Here is an 8,941-nt window from a genome sequence, read left to right on the forward strand (position 1 = left end):
CCCTCTATCTCACCCCAAGCCAAACCCCCACCCCACCCACCCACGCCCCGAAAGGCTTCAATCCTCATTCACAAAGATCAGTCCGAGCAACGCCCGAAATAGCAATACGAGGCGCACTGTTCCAACTCCCTTTCCCTTTCAATCTCCTCCGTTCCATACTTCCTTTTCGTTCCGTTCCGTTCTGTTCCGTTTCATTCCGTACTGTTCTTTTCATTCCTTTCCGTCCCGTCCCGTACCGTTCGTTCCTTTCTGTTCCGTTCCGTACCGTACCGTTCCTTCCTTTCTGTTCCGTAACGTTCCTATCCTTTCCTTCCTTTCTCCTGTTCCGTACTGTTCCTTTCATTCCTTTCCTTTCCGTTCCGTTCCGTTCCGTACCTCACTCCTTCCCCCTCCAAACTCCGATCATCACGTGATAACCGCAGCCGTAAATATTTACCCGGCGGGACATTCAGTCGCGGAAAAAAAATACTCGAGGAGCAACTAATTGATGATTGATGCCCCCCCCTCCTTTATCCTCCCCTATCTCTCTCTCTCTCTCTCTCTCTCTCTCTCTCTCTCTCTCTCTCTCTCTCTCTCTCTCTCTCTCTCTCTCTCTCTCTCTCTCTCTCTCGTTCTACCGCTACCCTCCCTCTCAAACCCAACCCCTCCCCTTCCCATTCCACACCCATCCCCCCCCACCATGCCCAACCCCCATCCTGCCTTACTCCCCTCCCCACTTGTAGCGCCTCCTCCTCGAAAGCAACACCGGAAGAGGCTCCTGCCGCCAAATATAGGCTCCCGAGTCCCGGCCGGATGCGATGATCTAGACCGACCGCGGCGAAATGTCATCCGATATTTGCATCCTTCTCGTCACTCCCTTTCTTTGACTCTTTCCTTTTCTCTGCTTATTCCTTGTTTTGTAGGTCTCAGTCTCAGTCTCTCAGTCTCTCTCAGTCTCTCTTATGAACTATTTCTCTTCCCTCTTTCCTACATCCTTCGTACACATCCCATCTCTTTTCCCTCTTTTCTTCTCCTCGACCATTTTTCGAATAATTTCACTCCTCTCTTCATCCTGTTTCCATTTCTTCCTCTTACTCCTCCGCCTCTTCCTTTGGTTCGTACCCAAACCTATTCGACTCTGCCCACTTCCCCGCCCTCCTCCGCGAGGAAGCCATCCAACTATCGGAACTCAATCACAGACGAGGGGAAGAGGAAGAGAGGGAAAAAGGGTGAGCGAGAGAGGAAGCGATAAGCGGCGAAAGGGAGATAAAACCGAAGATACGAAACAGGAAGGAACGCAGAACAGAAATAAATCGTAAGGAAGAACAGATAAAATTCCTAAGGAAGAACTCCAATGTAATAACACAAATAGACAAAAAATTCTGCAACGGCGAGGAAACCACGTAAAAGTAAACAACAAGGAAACAAAGGGGGGGGGGGGGTAAGCGTGGAAATGACAGATAGATCGATAGATAGATAGTTAGATAGGCAAATAAATAGGGAGACAGGAAGGGTGAGATAAAGAATGTCATGGCGGAAAAAAATAAGAATGATAAATGGAGGGAGGGAGGGAGAGGAGGAGGAGGAGGAGGAGGAGGAGGAGGAGGAGGAGGAGAGAGAGAGCGCGAGAGAGAGCGAGCGAGCGACACGCAACGATCAAAATCAAGAGAAAGACCACGAGACAGACAGACAGACAGACACACACACACACACAAGGCCCACGCACGACCAGGCAGCGACGACAGCATTAGTGACAGCTCACGGGACGGTTGGCTCGCTCTCGGGTGAACGCACAGGCCGAGTTGGCCCACGTGACACCCATACCTGAAACACTCTCGCAGGTAACGCGTCATGGGGTACAAGGGTATGGGGTACGCAAGACAGGAAGAGTGGGGAGGGGTTGGTAATATGGGTAGAGGCTGGGGCAGAGCATAGGGCTAGGGTAGGAATTAGGATTTGGGTAGGTAAAGGGGTAAGGTAAGATAAGGTATGATAATGAAAGGGGTGAGGGAAGGGAAAGGGGTAAGGGAAGGGAAAGGGGTAAAGGAAGGGGTAAAGGAAGGGGTAAGGGAAGGGGTAAGGGAAGGGATAAGGATAGGGATAGGGGTTAGGTCTGGGATAGGGTAGAGGTGGGATAGTAGGATACAAAAGGCTAGGGTGCTGGTGTTGGAGAAGAAAGAAAAGGAGGAGGCATATATCAAAGAGGAAGGGAGGAAGAAGAGAGGAGAAACGAGAAGGAAGACGAGGAGAGAAGAAGGAAGAGGAAGAGGACGGGGCAAGAGGGGAGGGCATGCCCAGAGGTCACACGTAGGTTAACGATGACCGACGGTGCCACGTTACAAAGGGAGAACCAGAGAGCAAAGGGGAGAGTAGGGTCATGGTAATGAGGGGGAGGAGGAGGTCTTGACACCCCTTTGCCCCTGACCCTTCCTCCCTTCCACTGCCCCTTCCCTTGCCCCCTAGCCCCAAACACCTCCCTCCCCCATCTCCTTCCCTGGACCTCTAACCACTCCCCCTAACCCCACCTCCTGGCCCTCCACCTCCTCTCTCCACCCCTCCTCTTCTAGTTCCTAACCACCTCTCCCCCTCCACTCCCCCTGACCTCTAACACCCCCCCCCCTCCCTCCACCTCCCTCCGGCCATGCTCCTCGTGTGAGGTAATTATAACCCCGGAGTCATATGCGGCGCAACGGTTCTCGCGCGAAGCAAAACATTCGTGCCCTTCGTGAGTGACTCCCCCCCCCTCCTCCTCCCCTTCCCCTTCTCCCCCCCCCCCTCCAAGTTCTTGGCCATGTGACCTCCGACGCCCGCATGGCCTTCGCTAGTCAGGCAATCAGATGCAGATAGACAGACATCTACTTTAATATATACAAAAACACAAACACTTAGGCAGCAACCACAGACATTACATACTGACACATACAAGCACAAGCGCACACGATCTTCATCTGCAATGAACAGTGTGCCAATACCAACGTCATGTTAGACAAACAAGTACATCCACTGACTCATAGTCAACTATTCACATTATTTGACTTCATATAGTTATTTATGACTAATAGCGAGTCGGTTGTTAAACAACATTGCTGAAACGCCCAAGTTATTTGATAATACTGATGTGTCAATACGTCTACAGTGTTCCATAACCTTTTACTAACAAAGGTATACACGTCAATTATAACTTCAACTGCAAAATAACTAAAAGCTAAACACGAGTTAAGCACGCAAGCCGCTTCGTCCCGGGGGTGGGGGTGGGGGCTTCAAACAGCGTCCCTTTGAAGCGTTCGGATCGACGCAGGTGCATCGTCCCAATCACCGCCGCGAGATCAATTAACCTCCTTAATTCCCGAAACAAGACTGCGGCGATGCAAGGCGCTCGGTCACGCCGCGACTAGATGCTCGCTTACAGGATCCTCGTCTAAATGCCCCACGGCCGTCAGGGCATGCACTGGAGAGGCCGTCATTATCACCATTACTATCATACTTATCCTAATCCTCCTAACCACCATCATCTTTATCCTTAATTATCGTAATCATCCTCCTCATCTTTATCATCATCATCACATTCCTTATCCTTATCCTCCTCCTCCCCCCTCTCTCCTCCTTACACGAGCACCAGCAGGCCGAAGGTCGCCTCTCCCCGGCACTTGCGTTTTTGCAGCAGACAGCCGCAGCTGTGTCTCCTCTTTTAACAGACTCGCAATGTCTTCTTTTTTGCTTCACAAAGACTTACACTGCCTTCTTTTCATACACTTACACTGTCGTCTCCTCTCTAAATAGACGGTGTTTCTGAAGGGAGAAGCTATTTATTCTTGTTCTAACGGGCGTATACTGCTTTACTTCGTTTTTAATAGGCCTACACACTCTTCTCTATCGTAAGACGCAGTGCACGTTTCTTTTAATCTTCTTTCATAAATAGATCAGCAATGTTTCCCTTTTCTAAGAGTCACATTCACTTCCCGGATATAACCTTAAAAGACATTCACGGGGTCTTCCCTCTTCCACAAAACTTAATTTTATTTGACACAATCCTCTCTTTCTTCGAACGACCTTTTAAATGTTTTCAGTTTTTACGACACTAAACATGTCTCTTATCTTAATAGGCCTACACGGTCTTTTGTTTAGTTAGATTTTCTGTGAGGGGACACTTTTTCTAATGCCACTGAATCACTTAAGTCTTAATTCGTTTTACTTTAACATGCAATTACCCTGGATGTAAAGCTTCCCTCTCTATATCGCATTATATAGTCTTTATCTTTCTATTCTTCACCCCTTACTACCTTGTTTTCCTTATGGCTGAGTCAGAGTCCGCGCTTGACACACCCGTGAACTACTGCACTTGCCCCATGCGTCACCCACATACCTTCCGACGTCTAACGGCCCTCGCCACCCCCTCACTCCCATGCCCCTTCCTTCCACTGAAACATTATTCGTTTATGGGAGAAGATGGGTACATGGGAAACGAAACGTGTCGGAGAAAAAAAAAAAAAAGGGCGAAAAAAAAACAGTTAAAGGATATCAACATCAGCAGGTGTCAAAGGCCGGGCCACGCCGAGTGACGTGGGCTGAGTCCGCTCGACTACATCAAACCACGTGACCTTCTGGCACCATGCCCGAGGCCCTCACTCTAAGAAAATGTCTATCAAAACATGATAAGTAAATAAATAAATAAGAAATAGTGGATGTATGTATCTAAATCAAATTGGAGACTATTAGAAGAGAAGAAAGAGGAAAGAAAGAAAGAAGAAGGAAAAAGAAGGATGAAGAAGAACGAAAAACTCCCTTATACAAACCTCAACCACAGAACCCTACCCTCCCTTCCCCAAAGCCCTCCCTTACCCCCTTCCCTCAAAATCCCAACCACCCTTTCCTCACGCTCTATTCCCCATAACCACCCTTACCCAACCCCCGAATCCATCCTAAAAACAAACAAATAAATAAAACAAACACAAACGATCCCCCCCCAAAATTCCCAAAACGCGATTCAAACCCGGCAAGACAACCAACCGCACTTAATCCCCCAGGTAAACCGCAAGGTAAACTCGACCGGGCCACGGATACACCTTTACACACCCCCTCAGCCCCTCCCCCACCCCTACTGGTCCCCTTTCCATGCATTAAGATCAATTGTTATGGCGGTGGCGGCTGCCCCGACCTCTTCCTTCACTGTTTACACGAAGCTAATAAACTACCTGGTTCGGAGGATGGGGGAGGAGGGGAGGGGGAAGAAAGAGAGAGGGGAAGGGAGATGGAGAGAGAGAGAGAGAGAGAGATAGAGATAAAGATATGCTATATGTTTACATACATACATACATACATACATACATACATACTTATAAATATATGAGAGAGCGAGAGCGAGAGCGAGAGAGAGAGAGAGAGAGAGAGAGAGAGAGAGAGAGAGAGAGAGAGAGAGAGAGAGAGAGTAGAGTAGACTAGACTAGATCAATAGAAAAAAAATGTGAAGGAAACTGGGGTTCTGAGACCAATAAAGAAGAAGGGGGGATGGGGAATAGGGAAGCCCGAGTCCAATGGGGGGCGGGGGGGGGGGTTAGAAATTCATAGCTCGTGCGAGTCGATGTCCAGACGGAGGGGGAAGAGGGAGGGGGTGGGGATGGAGTGAAGGGAGTGGGGAGGGGTAAAAGGGGGAGGGGGCTGAGGCATAGAGGCAAAAGGGAGAACTTTAAGCTATGATGAAAAAAAGGAGTAAGATGGGAGAGAGAGGGGAGATCAAAGGGGTTGTGAAAGGGGAAAGGGAAGGAGAGAGAGAGAGAGAGAGAGAGAGGGAGATCAAAGACTAAGAAGGAAAAGAGAACGGAAGGATGGAAGAAAGAGAGAAGAATATAAAGAAAGAAAAATATATGGAAAAAAATATATTCAAACAGCAATCCCAGAAATGATATCGAAACCCAACCAACACAAGCTTCAAACACTCCCTAAAACACAGCAAAATATCCAACTGATACAACCAAGAAATAGTGATCGTTGGGAGGAAGCAATGGAGAGGAGGAGCAGTAGAAAGGGAAAGGAAGGGGGATTGAAAAGCGAAGGAAAGGGAAGGAAAGGGAAGGAAAGGGAAGGAAAGGGAAGGAAAGGGAAGGAAAGGGAAAGGAAGGGGAGTAGGAAGGGAAAGGAATGGGGGTAGGAAGCAATGGAAGGGAATAGGAAGGGAAAGGAATGGGGGTAGGAAGCAATGGAAGGGAATAGGAAGGGGAGAGAGAGGGGCTAGAGAAAGGAAGGAAAAGGAAGGAGGGGGTAGGAAGGGGACGGAGAGGGTAGGAAGGGGGTAGGAAGGGGGGTAGGAAGGGGACGGAGAGGGTAGGAAGGAGGGTAGGAAGGGGGGTAGAAAGGGGGGTAGGAAGCAATGGAGGGGGGCCGGATGGGGTAGGGAGGAGGGGAAGCTCGACGGCGGCGGCCAGGGTAGGTAAGAATGGGGTCCTGGTGAAAGACGACCTTGTGCAGGGGCCCCGGCGACCTCCAGACCCTCTTACTTTCATCCATCCACCCACACTACCATCCACCCACCCCTCTATCCATCTATCCATCCACCCACCCCTCTATCCATCCACCCATCTATCTATCCATCCATCCACCCACCTACCCACACACCAATTCAACCCACAACGCCCATCCCTCCCGCCTATCGCACCCTGCAAGTACAATCACAAAAATATTCAACTTCAATTAAACAATAATAATCATCATAAACTAAAATAAAACAAGCATCTTTACTCCCGCGACCCTCTGAAGGAAGTTTTGAAAGCACGGATGCCTCCTTATGGATCGACATGCAAATACACAACTTCCTACACGAGCAAGGCCCGCATTTTATTAATCCAAGGCCTATTCGTTAGCCTCTGCGTCACTTCACTATGCCCAGGAGAGAGGCAAGAGAGCTGAGAAATTGTCTTGTGAATAAAAGATACATAGAAAAGGGGGGGGGGGGGGGGATGAATTGCGAAGAAAAGAAACAGATTTAGAGAAATAATAGACAAATAGGGAAATAGGGATTCACAGAAATAACAGGCAACAGCGACAGAAGAAGACAGTAGGCGTGGAAGCTAATGGGGATGTCGAGTGAGCACCGGGATGAAAAATGCCTTTGCTGAACACCCAACCCGACGGAATATAATAGACTTTTCACATTTCTTTACTTCTAACATACGCAGAAATTAACAAAAATACATTAATAACAAATCTTTCCTCCACCTTACGCAGCCCGACTTCCACCACGCCTTGATCTCAAAGCCAATCCGAGTCGTGTCTATCCATTGCTTTCCCCCTCGTTATCCCCGAAAAAAAAAAAAGGTAAATCGATAAATAATCACAAAAATAAGACGGTGGCGATTTGCTTAGTATGTACAATCACGGCCAGCTCAGCGCGAAGGAGCCTGGCCTTGCAAGAGCGCGCGCTGTGTCAAAGGACCCTCACTCGGCGCCTCCCGCATCCCACTTTCCCTCCAGGATGCTGAGGCTAGAGCTCCGCCTGTGCACTCTAGGCCTCCCTGTAAACGCAGGCCACAGGGAGAGGATGGGCGTGAGGGGAAGGGGGAAGGAGCTGAGGGGAAGTGGAAGGGGAAGGGAGGGGGAGAAGGTAGGCTAAGCCACTTCCCACGAGGCTGCACAAACACTTGTACCTCCCAACACCAACATCATCATCTCCCCTCAACTTCGTCCCCTTTCTCTTCCTCCCCCCCTCTCCCCCACCACAAAGCGCCTCGTAAGGGTTTCTAGCTCGTAATTACCTTGTCTAGAGCGAGTCTAGGATCACTGGCTCTCCTTTATCACTATTTACAAACAGCCACGTACAACGCCGCTATCTTATCGCAGTACCTGACCTCCTTCGGGATTTTCCCCTCGGTCGTTCCCCCTCTTCCTTCCTTGACTCTCTCCCTTTCTAAAACTTCTTTATCCCTCTTCCTCTCTTTCCTTTTGTTCATATCATCGGAAGAAATCCTCTTTTCCTCGCATCTTCACATAGAGAGAGAAAAAACCTTGCTTCCCTGACTCTCTATCTTCCCTAATTTCCTCGTGATCTTTCCTCTTCTTCACATACCGAGGGCACAAAAAATGGTTGGTTCTCTTTCTCCAACTTTCCCCTCTTCCATACGATCCTTTTTCTCTCCTTTTCTTCACATCTTTCGAAACAAAAAAATAAAGATCACTTCCGTAAGACACACACAAAAAACGTCACCACGGCTACGCGTCGCGGGGCCGTCACTTGCGTCACGCGGTCTTCTACTAGTGTTCCGCATCCTGTTTACTGCCCGAGCCCGGCGAACGGCGAGCTTGCACGCACAGCGACCGCTTTTCCTGATCCTCCAACGACGAGCTAAGTCACAATGAATCTCTCACGAAACGACCGCAACGGCATGTCCACGAATGATACGTACGCACACGAACGAACACAGGCGCTGGTCCAGTTCACGGAACCGACTTGGCGAGCGTGAGACGAGAATGGATACGAGCAGGGAGTGACCCCTCGCCCAGGCCGCGACACACACTACTAATACTACACACACTGTCTTGGTGTGGGTGGCTGGGTGTGGGGTGTCGGTGGGAGGTGGGAGAGGAGTCCGGGGTGGGGTTCGCGAGGGCCGAGCCAAGGAAGCTGTTCCCCACATGTTAAGCCCCTCCTCTCCCTTTCCCTTCCCTACCCTACCCTACCCTCACCCTGCCCTTGACTTCTACAGTGCCCACCCAAAGGCCCAACATACCCTCGGCGAGGTCACTGTCTCCACCCGCGCGACACACAACACGCCGAGTGCATAGCGAGCTCCCGCTGGCAGCCGCCCTCGGCCTCGCCTCACGCACTAGGAAGGGCCGCCGAAGGCGAGCGATCGCCGCACAGCCGATAGATAGTGCGTGCGTCTGTTGGCTTGTCCCAAGGCACTAACAAGACCACGTTGTTGAATGGCACGGATCGCTGACTGACTCGCGGGCGGGTGGGCGGGCTGGCGAG

This window comes from Penaeus chinensis, chromosome 13 (assembly GCF_019202785.1).
Source record: "Penaeus chinensis breed Huanghai No. 1 chromosome 13, ASM1920278v2, whole genome shotgun sequence".
NCBI lineage: Eukaryota > Metazoa > Arthropoda > Malacostraca > Decapoda > Penaeidae > Penaeus > Penaeus chinensis.